Raw genomic sequence first — 18,829 nt, 5'->3', positions numbered from 1 at the left:
GTATCCGCGGGATGGGTCTCTGTGGCAGAGCGGAGCCCAAGGCCATGTTTCCAGGTCTGAAGTCCAGGCCTCTTTCTACTAATCCATGCTCCCAAAATCTGAGCTCAAAACTCTCATTTCTCAGACCAAGAGCTTCTTTACTCAAGTTTAAGTCAATGTGATCCTCATTGCCATTATGACATCAGCTTCCTGTGGCAAAGTTCCTCTTTGTTCCCTGGTAACTTGTTTTCTGATACCTGCTCCCCAACGTCTTAGAGCCTAAAAGCCCAGGTCTGGGCTACAGATAATGGCTTGATCCAGAGTTTTTGTGTGTATACACACACACAAACACAGCCACAAATAACTGCATATATTTAATGTATACAATTTGATGAGATTGGACATATGTGTATACCCATGATATCATTACCACAATCAAGGTAATAAACATAGTCATCCCCTTCAGAAGTTTCCTGTGTGTCCTCTCTTGTTGTTGGTAAGAGCGCTTAGCATGTGATCTAACCTCTTAACAAATTTTTAAGTGCACAGTACTGTACTGTTAACTACAGGTACAGCAACTCCCTAAACTTCACCATTTAACTGTAATTCTATACCCACTGAACAACTCCCCATTTCTCCCCTTATTCCCTGTCACCCAGCATCCTATCTTCTGCTAGTCCAGAGTGTTTTAAAGCACTTGACCTAATTGTCAACATTTCAAACACCAGGATTCCCTCAAAAATCTTGAAGTCTAGCTTTTCTTGAAATATTGTAAAATCTGGCAATCTTTGCATTACTAGCAGCTTGCATTACTTCAAGAAACCGATCTAGTCTTAGAGGCTGGGTGGCATCTACCTCCATTAGACGGGGCATGCATTTGCCAGTCCCCTGACGAGGAACCTGGCTAGCTTCTCCAGTTATCCAGTTGAGTTGCTATCCCTATCTTAAGTTAATTGAAGGAGTGCTCTAGCACTTCCATCATGTGCCTACCCTGACTCTCACATCTCTGTCATAAACCTCATGCGAACCATTAAAAACATCCATCTGATAACAGCAAACAAAATACCATACATAGTTGGCCTTTTTCCAAAAAGATTTAAAATGATCTACAAGAAGTATTAATGATAAGTCTAATAAACTAGTAAGGGGAAATTAGAAAGTTAAAAATGAATAATATGTCAACTCCAAGGACTCATATATTTTGTTTTGAGCTTCTTAGCAACTTTGAAGAGGGTGGGGGCAGGAAAGGGAAAGTCCATACCCAGGTGTCATTCCCTGAGGGCAGCAAATAATGGAATTTGAAAAAGGAGTCAAAGGTTTCCTGTAACTAATTTCCTGAATGGAATTTTTCATCAGAGACCTTAAGTTTGAGACATGGAATGATGGATGATGATGTTCTTCATAATATTTCTATGATAAATTCAGGAACAGTTTTCGTATGGCTATTCTGGGTTATAATCTTTTGTAGAAGCCAAAACTGTAATTGTAAAGCACTTTTCAATGAGAAGAGTTCTGATTCAAGGTATACAAGCATGTAGTTTTTATATTATCATATAAATGGACTTCTACTAATGAACCATATATCTGTTCTTTTCCACTGGCAGAGAGACCTTCCCCTGACTTTTCCACTGAGATTTGTTCCCAATTTCCCTACTGAACAAGCCTGGTTTTAATATGACTCTATCTACTTAGATATTTAGCCCAGAACTTCAGTGAATTAATCCAACCTGTCTGCTACCAGAATGCATCTAGACAATGTTGTGAGCCCCACAGCACTTCAGACTGTATAATTTGGAGGACCAGGGACCCTGAGATCTAACAGCAGCGAGTCACACCAACTGCTTCTTCTGAGACTATGGTATTGAAGACATTTCTATCACAGGTCTCTATAGGTCTTTCTTTCTTATTTAAGTTTCTATGTGATGACATGGACAATGACCTTGAAAAATCCTTTAAGATGATTGTGTTACTTTATATGATTATTGATGTAAGTCAGGGGAGGAAGGCAGAGCACAGCACTGCAGAGGCAGTTTTGCAGAGCCAGGACAATGCAGAATGCAAGTGGGGCTCCTGGACAATCTAGTTTGATCCAGGGATAAAATCTAAACTACCAGAGAATTGATTCATGTCCTTCAAACCACCTACTGTAAGCACCATGTATTTTACTTGTTTGGATAATAGTCAAACAATAGCCAGGTCAAAGTTATGTTTTTTGGTGGAAAGCTTGAGTACTGACATTATATTTTGCTAATTAAGAAAGAACCATACACTTAAGAAAAATATCCCAAACAATTATTATCACCTTTAATATTTAACATGAGGGAGAAACAAGGATTTCTTATGAGAGTAAGATTCCAGATAATTATACTGGCTGTGAATGATGATAATCTAACTAGACTTTAATAAAAATCAGTGGAAAACATGTTTGAATTAATAAGAGAACTCGACAAAATGTCAGTATTCAGAGTAATATCCAAAAATCAATAGCTTCCTTTTGATTCAGCATTAATTGAGAATCACTATGGAAAAAGGTCTCAGTTATAGCAGTGACCAAAAGTAAAATATCTAGCAACAGCTCTAATAAGAACAGTAAGGATTATTAAGACTAAATCTAAAAGTTTTGTAAATCTAAATAAAGTGAGACACAGTCCATTGTCCCCATTGGAGAGAAAGACTGAAAGATGTTGATTCTTTCCACTTATTAGTAGACTTAATGTAATTGTAACCACTATCTCAGTGAGATGGCTGGGAGAACTTGATAAAAAAAACTTAAAAATTCACTGAGAATTGTAGCCAGGAGTAGATAGGAAAAAGTCTTACATGAGAAGTAATGAAGAGAAATTTACTCTATCAGAAAGTAAAATGTATGATCAGTATAGTAATTGTAAAGCAAATGCAGTGATACCAGTGTTGGTATTGATGAGAGATAAACAACAGCAATGAAATACAACAACACGCAAAAATCAGATTTCAGTAAGTGAGTAGAAATATTTTTTAAAAGTAGGCATTTCAGTTTGAGGAATATAAGTGACTTATTTCTTTTTTAATTGTTAAACATTCAGATTTCTAGACCTCTCTACTTAAAAAGCAGATTCATCAGCTGTGGTCTGGGACCCAAGAATCTCTCTTGAGAGTCTGAAGGAAGGTCATCCAGCAGGCTCAGCCTCACAGGCTCCCATCCTGTGCCTGAATGTGCCTCGTGGTTCTCAGGATGGTTACTCTCTGGCACAGTATCACCAGGATCTAATGTCTGTCCATCCTCCCAGAATCCCACATTCCTAGCCCACAAGATGTCTTATTCTAGAACTGGTCATCTTCCTGGTGGGTTTTCCTTCCTAAGTCTCAGTCATTCAGTTTGGAATACCACCACCAGCAAGATAGGGCCACTCTGTCTATGGGGGTCTCTGTGGTCCAAGATCCACAGAAGAGGCTAGGGCTTGGGTGGCTTGGTCTCAGGAGAGATCTCCCCACTAGTCTGATCCCCACTAACATTTTTTCGATAATCCAGAGTGTAATGGTGGAACAAACACACCTCCACAACAGAATCACCCCTAGTGACTGGCTTGCCTAACCCCAAAAGGACCCTTGCTCCCACAAGAACATCCTCCTAACTGTTCCCATAATTTGCATGGTTGCTTCTTTTCCAATGGAGTTAGGACTTCACATTATTACAGGGAGCATCCTTACCTCATCCTCTCTCAAATTTGCCTGGCAGGCCTAACAGGAATAAGGAAATGGGTTCATTGCTGAGTCTCATTTACAGGGTGTTAAAGGATAAACTGAGACATATAAAATTTTAAGAGTTCATTTGAGCAAAAATTGATTCCAATCTGGCAGTTCCAAACTGGAAATAGTTAGAAGCACTCTGTGGACAAGAGCCAGGGAAAGACTCATACACAGAAGGTATACAAGCAAATTAAGGAAATTATTTGATTGGCTGTAGCTTGAAGTTTAACTGGCTGTTTGGAATTGGTTGTTCTTAGGTTTCAGCCTCCTAATCTTGAGGCATTTACAGCTGTGATTGGGTTTGCTTACGAAGGCTGTCATGATATTAGAGACACCTCAGCCTAAGGGCCTTGTTTAATTAATTTAACAAGGGCTAGAGCCAACTGAATTCTCCTTGAGTGGAGGTGTAGGGGGTCTCAGTTAAATGCTTCTTAACAGTCAGGCCAGATGTCTGAATTTCATTTATTAATGGAGGGCCTTCCTTCTCCCAGGCAATAGAGGAGGGTTGGGAATCAGGAGAAGAATGGTTTGCTCTTCCAGATTTACTGAGAAATGAAAAAAGGAATAAAAAGATCAAAATATTAAAAACAGGATGATCCCTATTTCATTTAAAACTTGAATAAAAGACAAAATATTATCATTGACTGTCTCCATGTATGGAAATTTTTTTCATTCTTTCTTTTCTGTTTACGTGTATAATGAAAAGAAAAAAGCACTGGAAAGCATAGTTCGGAGGCCCCAATTGCTTAGAAACTGCTAGGAAATATAAAATTTGTCAGGACTGAAGCAAGGGTGAGCGGGCATGATGGCCCAAGGTCAAGAACGTGCTGGTAGAGTCTTCCAAAGCCGAACTTAACTTGAGGATCTGTGTTCCATTGTGCATTCTGGGCCTTCCCAGCTTTATATTACATATAGGCTTAGAGAATAAATCAGTTGTTCTTCTGTTTGGAGATGAAATGCCTAAGTGATCATGGATGTTGTGGTGTGGGTGATAAATCCATTCTTTGGTGGCAAGTGACAGAAACCCACTTCAAACCTACTCCAACAAAAATGGAGAGTGTATTAGATCTTGAAACTGGAAATTCTAAGGGGAAAAACTGCTTCAGGTGGATGTGGGCGATCAAACAACACCATCAGGACACTAATATTTTCCACCTCTCAGCTCTGATGCCCATCTTGATTTTATCATGGATTGTTTCTGCAGCTCACGATCGCAGATAAAAAACAGGACTGTTTCCTAATAACTGCAACAAAACTCCCTGGAAAGACTTTCTCTAATTGACTAGGACAGGTGCCAATCCTGGATCCAGTCTGGTATTGGAGGGAGATGAAGAACTCTGATCAGGCCTGGGCACTGGACAGGGCCAGTGCCAATAAAGCATAAAAGCTTAGCAGGATTACATGGAAAGTGGGGGATCAAGACATGCTTTGCAGACAAGCATGTCTCCTGCAGGGGGTGGCATTCCACACAGCTCCAGTAGACCAAGAGTCACACTAAGAACATGATCAGAATCACCCTTATCCCCATTTATAAATTCCCATGAAAAACCCAACTGGATGAGAAGAGGCCGTGTACCCATCAAATTTCTTCTAAACAACTTTTCTCATTTAATTTAATCCACTCTGATTTCCTTACATCTGTAACTGTAAGGCCTCAGAACTAAACAATACTCTGTGACTTAATTCAACTGACAAATTATCTTATGATAACAAGTTTTGCCAAAAATGGCATATGGAATATGAGTCACGAAAGAATACAGAACACTTATGCAGTAGATGCTCAGAAAGATGCAGAGGTTGAGAACAGGGTGGGGAAGTTTTGGGGTCTACTTCTCTAAGTGAGGCTTTTGAAATTTATTTTTCTTGAAGTATGAGCAATTTTATGTAATAGTGGTGGCTCTACATAGAGTACTCCTCAGATGCTCATCGATTCTGCCTTTTTGAGGCAGAAATGTTTATTTCAAATAAATTATATTCAGTAAATATTTAAAAGTTATGGTACATTGTTGCCGAGAGATTCCACTTCGATATTTGGCAAATTTTTAAGTTTCCCAGATCTTGTAAGGGAAATGTAGAGTGGTCCATTCTATGGAGGGCAAAGTTAACTGAAAAACAAAATAAGCCAAAAGGTACAAGAAGAAGATAGACTTCAAATTTTGAAATAATAGTGGCATTTTAATCAGGAGATCTTTTAACATCCACTACGAAAATAGTTGCCCAGTGCAAAGGACAAATATTACTATCAAGATAGCAGGGAACCAGAGAAAGCCCAAAAGCTTCAAGGTTTAGGAATTCAAATTCCAGAATGGAATGAAACTGTGTTTGAATGTGAAGAAGCTAACATTAGGAAATGATAAACATGAAGAAGTTAAGGTTAGTATAGAGAGGCTCTGATTGAAATGAAAAAGGGTGAATTGTGAAAACAAAGATAATATGATTTCTCTATTACATATTGATTGGGCATGTTAATTACTTTTATGCACACAAGTTGAGAGTCATCTTCTGTTAGGTTAAGATGGCGATTTTGAGTAAGAGGCAGATCTGGCTTGGGGGAGACCTGAGAAAAGTAGGATTGTTCTCACACAGAACATTTCTGCAGGCCTTTATTGCTTTTTCCACTAACCGCCCCTGAAGGGTCTCTGGCCTCTGGGGAGCCATCTCACTGTAGGGCTTGAGGAAGTTGGAAAACAGGGCTGCTAGTCTCTCTGGAACTCCAGCAAGGCCACAGAGCCTTGGGGTTTGGAAGGCACAGCTAAATGCAAGTCTAATGCCTCTTAGGTCAATATCTTTCACTGACATTAGGAAGATTCAGGAGGAAGTTGCTAGTTAGCTAATGATTCTTAGTTTAGAAATGGCAGTTGAGGCTAGCTGCCTCCCAGAGAAAGCTTTTAAGATTTTCTTTAAATCATGCCAGTTAACAATGCCTAGACTGTAGTGTGTTGTCATGCTATCAGAAACAGCCAAATAACTGGAATGAGAACAGCAGCTCACTGTGCCAATTCAACATTGGTGGATTTTGATGGTCTGTTCCCTGCATTCATTCCTCTAATAAATTTGATCTCTTTCTAAATTACTCATATAATGAAGATACTTACTTTCAAATAATTTTTTTTTGGCCTCTGAGATTTTTTAAAAAGTATTTATAAATCCAAATTGTAATCCCACTTCATTTTGGATTGCTATTTTCATATAAGTATATCAACATAACAGTGCTAAAATAAAATTGGTAGTTATATAGGTTGGATACCAACTATCATCATTCATCCTTATCAGGCCACATCTATGATACAGACCTTTCCTTGTAGTGTTTTTTTTTAAAAAAAGGACCAAGATTTATTATGTGAGGTGCAGGCGCTACACATATTTAATTATTGATATTCAGGTTGAAGGCAGAAAGATAGCTATGTATGTCAGGAATGAGCTCTGTTCACAGTCAGTAGATAAACTGTTTTGAATAAAGTGGACATTCAGGGCACTTAGGCTATGCTCTAGGAAAACTGTTTAAAGGTACATATGAAACTGAAAATATTTCTTTTTTAATTAGTCAATAAATTGATTTCTAATTCTTAGGATTCTTTTTATATTTTATTGACTTGCTTAAATATGAGATCTTGATAACCCTCGTTTATCTTCTGGATGGAGATTAGATGCTTTTTCAACATTTCAAGTGAAAGGTCCAAATGTCTCCTGTGCAGAAGGAATGGCGTTGAGCTGCCCAGCAGGGGCATGGGGAGCTCCTGAAGGTCAAGGGCTGAGAGTGGGGGTCTCCCTCATCTCAGGCAATGGAGAAGTCAGCCAAACTGAAAATGAAGCACTGAGAACAAGACCCAGGAAACCAGGGGAGGACTGCATGAGTTGCCAAAACCATAGGGGGTGTGGACAGAATGGGCTCAGCTGAGAGGACATGGTAAGGTACAAGAAATGGACAAGGTCGTCATCTGGGAGAATGGGTGAATGGGGCAGAGGAATGGTGCAGAACTGGGTTACCCTGGCTTCAAGGTCGGAGTGGACAAGATTACACCTTTGAGGGCCACCCTAGCAATACACTTCCTATCTCCTTTCTATGTAGATCATTTGGGCTTCACTAGAAACCTAAAATTATATTGTTTATGGAATTTTTAGAAATTGGATAGCTCTAAGTAGATTATGCTTACCAGTCTCACTGTCAATTAAGTAATAGGATTGGTGGCCAAAATCCATCTGAAATACAGGATATTTAATCCCATAATAGGGTTTGCTGTCCCTTGATGAAAGACGAAGAAAGTTTACTAATAAGTTGGGGAAAAATTGAGCTTTTAGATCCAAGTCTGCCATTGGCATCCTTTATACTTCGACTGTTGATAAATTTCAAACCTCTTATTAAAAAGAAAGAGAGATCCAGATTTGTAATTACTGGCAAATTTACACATAATTTAGGTAAGTATTATTTTTCACAATGCCTCAGTAGTTTTTACAAGAGAATTAGAAACAGGAAAATTATTTTCACTTTAACAGATACACAATCTGTCAATCAAATGTTTTTGTATTTTTAATTAGTGATCATTATATTGGCATCTCTTTATATTACTACATGTCTCTATTATTTTTTTTGTCAGAGACAATCTTAACCAAATTCTTAAGCTGATGTGCAGCTTATTTGTACACTGGTATGTCAGGAATATAGGAATAGAGGAGCAATGAGCATAGGGGAGTTGCCCCAATAAAGAGTCACGTTCCCTTGCTCAGTTCCCAGACCTAAGCCAATGTTCACATTCAGAACCCGTTGACTGAAGAGATGGCTAAGTCCCCGGGAGGAAGGATGCAGCAGCCCCACAGCAAACGCACACCGTGGCAATCCCACCAGGCCTGCCCACAGGGGCCCATGGCCATTCACCGGGACCACCACACACCGGGGAAAAGGAAGCACACCCGGACTTTTCAAGGATTGTTGGGGTCCTAGTTGACACCGATACCCAGAGTTCTGAAATGTCATTTTGATGTGTCTCCCTCTTGCTGCACTAACCTTAGAGAAAGAGGCTAAAGTCTGGTTTACAGTTCCACCAAAATGGTGGCCATTTTCTTGGGCCTTCAGTGTGCACTTGGCAGCTTTGGGTCCTTGGCTTGTGGAGTAAGTTATCATAGTGGGGAAGGCTAGGTATGAGCCTCTGACATGGCCCCACTCCCCAGGTGAGACTAGTAAATCAGTGCAGTATTGCATCACAGACATTGGTACCCCTGTTAAAGCCTGACAAGATACAGGGTGGTGGTCTTGCCTCTCATATCTCTGTTTGATTAGCCAGCCCGGCACCTGCAGAAAATGGATAGTAGAATAGCAGAAACTAAGCCAAACTATGGTTCCTTTGCAGCTGCTGAACAGAGCAGTAATTTTATAAAATTTTTTATTAAGGTATTATTGATATACACTTTTATGAAGGTTTCACATGAAAAAACAACGTGGTTACTACATTTACCCATATTATCAAGTCCCCACCCATACCCCAATGCAGTCACTGTCCATCAGTGTAGTAAGATGCCACAGATTCACTGTTTGCCTTCTCTGTGCTACACTATTTGCCCTGTGACCCGCAAAACCATGTGTACTAAACATAATACCCCTGAATCCCCATCTCCCTCCCTCCCAATCTGCCCTCCTTCACCCCTTCCCTTTGGTAACCACTAGTCCCTTCTTGGAGTCTGTGAGTCTGCTGCCATTTTGTTCCTTCAGTTTTGTTTTGTTGTTACACTCCACAAATGAGGGAAATCATTTGGGACTTGTCTTTCTCCGCCTAGCTTATTTCACTGAGCGTAAGATCCTCCAGCTCCATCCAGGTTGTTGCAAATGGTAGGATTTGTTTCTTTCTTATGGCTGAATAGTATTCCATTGTGTATATGTACCACCTCTTCTTTATCCATTCATCTACTGATGGACACTTAGCTTGCTTCCATATCTTGGCTATTGTAAATAGTGCTGCGATAAACATAGGGATGCATATGTCTTTTTGAGTCTGAGAAGTTGTATTCTTTGGGTAAATTCCAAGGAGTGGGATTCCTGGTCAAATGGCATTTCAATTTTTAGATTTTTGAGGAATTTCCATATTGCTTTCCACAATAGTTGAACTAGCCTACATTCCCACCAGCAGTGTAGGAGGGGTTCCCCTTTCTCCGCATCCTTACCAGCATTTGTTGTTCTTAGTCTTTTCGATGCTGGCCATCCTTACTGGTGTGAGGTGATATCTCATTGTGGTTTTAATTTGCATTTCCCTGATGATGAGTGATGTGGAGCATCTTTTCATGTGTCTGTTGGTCATCTGAATTTCTTCTTAGGAGAACTGTCTCTTCATATCCTCTGCCCATTTGTTAATCCGGTTATTTGCTTTTTAGGTGTTGAGCCATGTAAGTTCTTTATATATTTTGGATGTTAACCCCTTGTCGGATATGTCATTTAAAAAAATATTCTCCCATTCTGTAGGATGCCTTTTTGTTCTATTGACAGTGTCCTTTGCTGTGCAGAAATTTTTTAGTTTGGTGCAGTCCCATGAGTTCATTTTTGCTTTTGTTTCCCTTGCTTGAGGAGATGTGTTCAGGAAGAAGTTGCTCATACTTATATTCAGGAGATTTTTGCCTATGCTGTCTTCTAAGAATTTTATGGTTTCATGACTTACATTCAGGTCTTTGATACATTTCAAGTTTACTTTTGTGTATGGGGTTAAACAATAATCCAGTTTCATTCTCTTGTGTGCAGCTGTCCAGTTTTGCCAACACCAGCTGTTGAAGAGGCTGTCATTTCCCCATTGTATGTCCATGGCTCCTTTATTGTATATTAATTGACCATATATGGTTGGGTTTATATCAAGGCTCTCTAGTCTTGGACAGAGCAGTATTAGTGCTAAAGCAGGTTAATAAGGCCTCAGGTACATGTTATGTGGCCAGTGATTTTGCCAATGGGTTCTTTTCTGTTCTAAAGAGAAATAATTTGTATTCATGTGGAATGGACTACAACATACACTTACTGTTCTGCTCCAGGACATTGTGAACTCTTCCATCCCCTGTTATAATATAGTATGAAGAAATCAGGATTGTCCAAACATCCTGTGTAATGTCACAGGGGTCCAGTACATTGGTAACATCATGCTGATTGAGCAGGACAGCAAGAGGGGCTACTTGGTAGGATGGTGGAGATTCAGGGATCTGACACTTCAGGAAAGCTTTTAGGGGTCCAGTGATCAGAGGTGTGCTGAGATACCTCCTCCAAATTGAAAGATGAATTCTTGCTTTTGCATCCCCCATCTCAGGAAAGAAGCACAGCACCTGGTAGGTTTCTTTGGCTTCTGGATGCAACACATTCTGCACTGGGAATACTCCTCTGGGTTAGAGAACACAAAAAGAAGGTTTTCAGCTTTGAGGGAGGGGCCCCGAGCCTTGCCACAGGGCCCAACAGATCCAGCAGAGCCCACGGTGCCGGAAGTGTTGGTGGTGGGACAGAGTTAATGGCAGTAACACAGTTACTGGCAAGCTCTGTGTCTGGAGCATGATCAGTTCTTTGCAGCAGAGAATTAGACACCTTTTGAAAACAGCTCTTGGTGTGTTGCTGATGCACCAAGTGACTATATCTGGGACTGCTCCCCCTAAGGCTTTCTGTCAGCTCCACTAAGGCATAAAGCCAGATAGACCCAGCAGTGGTCCTTCATGAGAAGGACATGATACATTTGGGATTGAGCCCAGGTAGGAAAGAAAACACAGTCAAACTGCATGAGCAGGTAGCCCACCCATATCACCCATGGTGGGTGTCCCAGTGCCCCTCCCCCAGCTCACATCTGTAGCCATATGGAGATTCTGTATACCACCAGCTGAGAGAGAAAGAAAGGGCTCAAACTTGGTTTACAGATTGGTCAGCTTTGTATATGGGTTGATCTAAACCCACTGCCAAAAAACCAGGCCCGCCCTAAGTCTAAACCTAGTAAAATAGGGTGTGGGGGTTCAGAGCATGGACTACAGACAAGAGAATTAAAAATATGTTTGTTTTGGAGAAATAGTCTATGAAACAAAACTTCTGGGGGAGGAAAAAAAAAAGCAAAAGGAAGGGAATTAGTTGATGCCTAAAACTACACATACACTTCACTTTTGATCTAAAACTCCCACTTGCAGGAATCTACCCTGCACATATACCTCCAACAATATGAAAAGACATGTGTATATGGTTACTCACTGAAACCTTAGTTGCTCATAGGAAAATATTGGAAATCAGCCTAAATACTCATACATAGGAAAATAGTTGAAAAAATCCATGCAATGAAGTCCTGTGCACCTGTGAAAAAGAATGAGGAAGCCCTCTCTGAACTGATATGGAGTGATTTTCAGGATATATTAAATGAAAAAAACTAAGTGCAAAAAAGTATATAATATTCTACCCTTCAACAGAATGGGAGTCAGAAGAGAAAATATACATGTAACCTGCTTACTTGTGCCAAGGTTAAAAATAAATTTTATTTCTGACTCTAAGAACCATGTTAATGCTCTACATACCTCAAACACAAATAATTAAAGCAAAGGGGAAGGGCAAAATGGGATACCAACAGTAAAAAATGAACTTAGTTGTATTACAAGTGGCTAGCATAACCCTGGTGAAGGGGGTGGGAAAAAAAAGCACTTAACTAATCAACTTTGGAAACCAGTATTTTGACTGTATATTGTTAAGTAAAAGACAAAAATGAACCATAAAGAAATATTGTGCTCTAGTCAGTAAATCTGTCAGTAAATCTGTTTTTCACAGGGGTATGGGTTAGCAATTCTGAGATTACTCTATCTACATTCTAGGATTGAGCAAATAAGTCAGTTCATTGTGGATGATGAGAGTTAGGTCTCCTACTATTGGAGAGAGGAGTAACAGATAAGGAAAGGGGAAGGCTAGCATGAATTCTGTGATGCTGGATTGGAATGGAAGGTATTAGCTCATGGTTATAACACATATATACATGGATATAGAACTAAATGTACATAAGTGTGTATTTTAGTATATGTATTTCCTAGCTTTGTCCACTGAAAGAGCCTCAAGGCAATGACACTCCAGGAGCATGAGCACATCGAGTGGCCAATCTTAGTTCCTATATACCATTACCAATAAAAAGGACTTTTGAGATCTGGTAAGGAAAATATAGGATGATCCTGAAACATCATGTGGTACCTTGAAGTAAGGAAGTGCTCAGTAATTAATGGAGGTAAACAGAAACACACACACATGCCAACCTGAAGGAGCTTCCAATGGCCAAATATAGGAGAAAGTGAGGAACAACACTAATAATAATACTGGATGATAACAAGTTTCCAGGAGTCCATACTTGTACAAATAAATAGATAAAAAAATAAATGGTGAAGGGACAGCTGTTCCTTACAGTAGATTCTGATGAATAAACAGCAGGAACAACAGAAATAGACAATCACTATTAGGCAAACACCTCAGTAATAATTGTTACAGGCAAGAATCATTGGTGGATGCTAAAATTAATGCGAATCTGATTAGAAACAGAGTATTTACATAGTCTCAAAGTACCTTGTCATAACATACTTACTACAAAGGGAAAAATAGTAACATACAGGAGAAAGCTGGAAGTCACCACCTTAACCACATGAGCACAGTCATCGTGAGCAGCAATAAATTGCATCATATACATATCATAGGATGCGGTTGACGAGCGCCAGACATTACTGGTGTTGCATCCTTGTTAAAAATGCATAATCTCGATCCATTCAGGAGAAAACATGAGACAAACCCCAAATGTGGGACAGCGTGTAAAATAAATGGCTAATACCCTACCTAAATACTGAGGTCATGAAAGACAAAAAAGAATGAGGAGCTGTCACACATTGGATGAGGCTATGGAGATATAACAACTAAATGCAAGGTGGGGGCTTGAATTGTGTCTTGGACAGGTCAAAGAACATTAGGAAAAACTGGAGAAATTCTAAGAAGGTCTATGGTTAATGATATTGAATCAGTATTATTTTCCTGTTTTCAGTAATTGTTCTATGATTATTTAAGATGTTAACTCTCAGGGAAGCTGGGGCAAGCATATAAGGAGAACTCTCTGAACTCCTTTTGCAACTTTTCTGTAAGTCTAAAATTAATTTCAAAATAAAAATGTATTGATTTTGTTTATTTGATATCTTTCGTATTCCACCCCTGTACTAAATGCTGGCGATACAACAGTGAACATGAGGTCCTGCTCCCAGTGGGTTTACATTGTTATAGGGCTCATGTTAAACACTGACCATTTGTAATAAGGACAGTAAGAATGCGATTCGTTAGAGACTGAATTATTCTGACTCAAGGTTTACGTAATTTATAGTGACACTCAGCTCCCATCTCAAAAGTTTTCATAAAAGAGAATGTACAATCAGGGACCAAGCATCGTTTACTACATTGCCGAACAGTTCTGGAATGTATATACTCATTTAAAAAATTGCATTACTGAGTCTTCTTGGTGGGCATAGTCTAATTTCAGCTTAGTGTGTTTCTTCTGAAACTGAACCATGCTGATAAGATTGACCTGGGATAAGCCACACATTATCTGAATTGCACTTTATATGTAACTATGGACACTTAAGGAACAATTCATACACATTAAAATCCGAGGCTTGCATTTGAATTGTAAGTTCATTTCCATTCTTTAGCTTTATAGTTCTTCAAAATCCAAGATTCTGTTGATCTTTGACAAGATTAAAAATAGAAATAATTATATCCCAGTTACAATGCGCTCAGTTTATTCATTGGAACTGTATCAAATCAGCCTCCCTTGGTGAGGAAACTGGACGAGGCACAGCCTGGCAGGCCAATCCTAATGCTGACTCCTGTCCCTAACCACACAGTGCAGTTGCTGATGGGTTGAAGAAATCCTGGCAGGTGAAAAGGGCCAAAGGAGATGCTCAGTACTGTAATTCTGGAGGCAGAGCCCCTATGTTTGTGGAACTTTTACTCTTTGCTGGCCTGTTCCCATACTGGATAAGTTGTAACAAGGTAAGCGTACTGTAAAGTATGCTTGGATAAATCAGAGCATAGCTTAAATAAAGTCATGTAAATGGAGCTGAGAGGAGATAAACAGAATAAAGAAAGTAGGTAATGTGTATGTTTTTTCAAGGACGCAAGCATTAATCATCACTTCCTCAAGGAAGTAAAATCTTGTGATCCACTGAGGCTATGATAAATAATTTCTCATAGGCTTTTAACTCCAAAGAAAGTTCTCAGTCAGAGGAAGCATCTCAGTGAATTTCTGCAACAAGTTTCCATGACATGGCCCTGTAATTGCAGTGAAATTAAATTAAACCTATATACTTGGCTTCAACTTCTTTCAAACACATTACAAACTGCCAACAGCTAAAGTGATTTATAACACATATAGCTGTAGCATAGTTATTTCATGCTATGTAAATTCTAGAAAGGGAGCAAAAAAACGGACATTCATGCCTGCCTATGAATGAGCAATTACAAAATAAGTAACAATAATGGTAACATTTACTGAGCACTTCCAAGTGCCAAGTATTATGCTCAAATATTTACAAATAGTATCTCAATTAATTTTCATAACAACCCTGTGAGGTAAATAATTGTACTATTCCTGTATAATTGATAGAGTCAGGGATTGAACTCAGGTTTGAGAGAGTTTAAGCTCTGATCCCTAAACTATTGCTTAAAACGGCCAGGATAAGTGAGGTAAGAGGAGCCATTGCAATGGAAGCAGACAGCAAGGACACTGTTACAGAGTGACATAATTAGCCATTTGTGTTGCAAAGGGTTTTATTCTGGTAAAAACAATGTAACATTAATTTTCCCATTTTAACCATTTTTAAGTCTACAACTCAGTGGCACTAAGTACATGCACAATATTGTACAGCCATCACCACCATCCATCCACAGAACTTTTTTCAGCTTCCTAAACTCATTAAACACTCACTCCTCAATCCCCCTCCTCCCAGTCCCTGGCAACCTCCATTCTACTTTCTGTCTCTGAGTTCGACTACTTTAGGAATGTCATGTAAGTGGAACCATACAGTATTTGTCCTTTTGTGATTGGCTTGTTTCACTTAGCATAAAGTCTTCAAGATTCATTCCTATTGTAGCATGTGTCAGAATTCCCTTCCTTTTTTAAGACTGAATGCTATTCCATTGTGTTTCGTCATGTTCTGCTTATCCATGCATCTACTGATGGACACCTGGGTTGCTTCCAGCTTTTGGCTCTTGTGAATAATGCTGCTATGAACATCAAATGTTTTTGATTTTAACAAAAAAACAAAACAAAAAAAACCCTCCAGGAAAAAAATTGAAATGTTCTAGCACAAAATTTTAGAAAGGTGTGTGTGTGTGTGTGTGTGTGTGTGTGTGTACATGTTTACCTGGACCAAAAAAATGCCATGATCTTGAAATGGTTAGCATCTGCAAACTCTGCATCATTCCTAATTCTGCCTGAGTTAATCACTCCTGTTCCTAATCTTCCATAATTCTTTTCAATTCTTTTTCTACAGAAAGTCATACATTGGATTACGCTTAAGTCCATTTAGACCATCAATTTTTTCAGGACTGAAATTAGGTATTAGTCCTCTTTGTGTTTGCCCTAACTTGTACCATAAGACTTGGTCCCAAACAAATCATCAACCAACAATTGGAATAAATGAAAACAAAAACCCAATCCTCATGATTTTCAGAAAACCCTAGAAAATTACTTTATGTTATGAGGTATCACATTAAGAAGATAACATTTGGTTGTATATTTAAATGTCTAACAACTTACATATATACATGGCTTATATTTCAAAGGAGATATAAAATTTTGTGAACAATCATATAACAACCACATATTAAAAGACTACTATTTGCCCTTTATACACATTACATCACCTAGTACTCCTAAGCAATATTAAATATAGGTTGTATTGTTGCCATTTTATAGATAAGGCCATAGAGTTTAATTGCACAACAGGGAAAAGGGTGACAGAGCCCGGATTCTACTCTGCCTGATGTTCAAATTCTTGCCCCAACATCCACTTTAGTTTTTGTTAGCTCTATAAAAAGAAGCCTGTGTGTTCAGAGACTGTGAGAGGTCAGTTAAAGAGTCAAATGTGGATTCAGTATTCATCTTTTGATTTCTTGTTTGATTTCCTTTAAGAATAGCTGTATTTATGGGAGAAACATTAATAGCTGCAGAGAATCTGGTTGCTCACAGGTCTCCAACCTTTGCAATTCAGAGAAAAAAAATAGAATGAGCAAGAGGAGAGGAAGGATTCAATGAACAAGGGTGGAGTCAATGAAAATACACAATTTTAGAGGTCAAAACTATTCACTCGAAACAATCCAAAGATACTTATATACACCCCTTGTTCAGCTGCAAGGAGTGGGATTTAGCATCTGGTGAGGATTGGGGAGATGGACACTGTCATAACTTCCTGACAGAAATATGAGCTGCTACAACCCTTTGGATAAAAAGTATGCAATACGTATTGAATAAGAAATGTCTTTGATTTCCACCACTGGGAATCTCCCTGTGAATATAAAAGCATCCTATGATGAGGATATGTGTATAAGGATGTTTACTGCAGTACTATTTGTTGTGAAAGCCTAGATCAACTTACATGTTCACTAACAAGGCAGCAAATGGTACCATAGTAGGGTAATCTCTTCTATGGATTTAGCTATTAGTGGAATGAGTTAGATGTATGCTAATCGACCTGGTCAGATATCCATACCGTATTTTTAGGGGAATAAAGCAATTGCATGGTAATATGTTAAGAATTCTTTTAAAAAACACAAAAATAACAAATAAAATAACAATCCAAACAAAGTATGGATAAAGTTGGTGAGTGATATACAACCAAGCAGTTTACATTGGTTATCCCAAGTGGAGGTAGAGGGGGAAACTTATTTAGATGCTTTTAGATTGTGTCATTTGTTACAATAAGTGCATATGGTTTTAACAGTATAAAAGATTAATTGAAGAAACATATTCTTCAAATTTCTCATAAGCAAAGATTATTATTCTTATAGTTTTAACTGACTTAAATGTCATACAAAGAAAAATCCCCAGGATGAATCTTTTTTTCTGCCTCTTCTTCCAGCTTGATTTTATCTGTTGAAATCTCCATCTGTCTTCTCTTGGAATCTGTATTTCTTACCAAATATGCTACAAGAAGCATCACCAACATATTCACATTTACATAAGCATTACACTCCTGTGATACCTCCTGCCTTTGTACGTTTCAGTTAGCTATCACCTCTGTCGTATCTGTTTTAGAAAGAGCTCTTGTGTGCAGTGCCCTTGTTTCATTCGTGTTTTGCCCCTGCATCTCCGTCACTCTGTCAGGTGGATGGTTTTCCAGTCCTCACCTTATAGGGCAGCACAGCCGATTTCCACACTATTAACTCTTTCTAGACCCACTCTTGAATTCCCTGACATTTCACTGCAGCACATTTGTATCATAATCTGGAAGCAACACAGTACAGGGAATTAGGTGCTCATAAAATCTTGGGGAGTGGTAGGAGCAAGCTCTAGACTAGGCTCTCTGGGAATGACTGCAGGGCAAGTCTTAGTTGCTCCACTGGGCCAGCTGCCACGTGGGTTGCACCTCTGACCTCTGACCCAGGGATCAGGAAGCTGGACCCAAGAAGGGACCACTGTTTCTGCTGCCCCTGCAGCAACTACTTGGGTCTTAATATCCAGGAAGCTAGTAAATGGACGCTGGAATGCCACTGCAGAAAGCCTCAAGTCTCTGTGCTCTTGCCTCAGTAGAAAAAAAGCCAGAGGGGCAGAAGCAGGCCTCAGTCTCACTTCTAACTTTCAAATACCACGTGAGTGTATCTCACTGCTCAAACTCATTTCAAGAACAGAATTCTAGCTGTGAAGGAGCTATTTCATGTTTCTCCTGCTTTATTGTAAGCCTGCATGGATAAAGTGAAGGTTCCTGTGGTCAGGATTCTCACCTGGCCCTGGTTGGCTAGCTCACTACACACATGTGGGCAATGCATCGTTATTATCTCTCTATAAAAAGCCCTGGCCAGCGCTCTGGGCAACACGGTGGCATGTCTGCAAGGCTGTGGGAGGGCAGAGCAGAGGCTGGAGTGGTGGCAGCGCTGAGGATAGAGACTGGGATGGCTGTGTGGGCC

This window comes from Manis pentadactyla, chromosome 6 (assembly GCF_030020395.1).
Source record: "Manis pentadactyla isolate mManPen7 chromosome 6, mManPen7.hap1, whole genome shotgun sequence".
In the NCBI taxonomy this organism is placed as follows: Eukaryota; Metazoa; Chordata; class Mammalia; order Pholidota; family Manidae; genus Manis; species Manis pentadactyla.
This window is presented reverse-complemented; position numbering follows the sequence as displayed.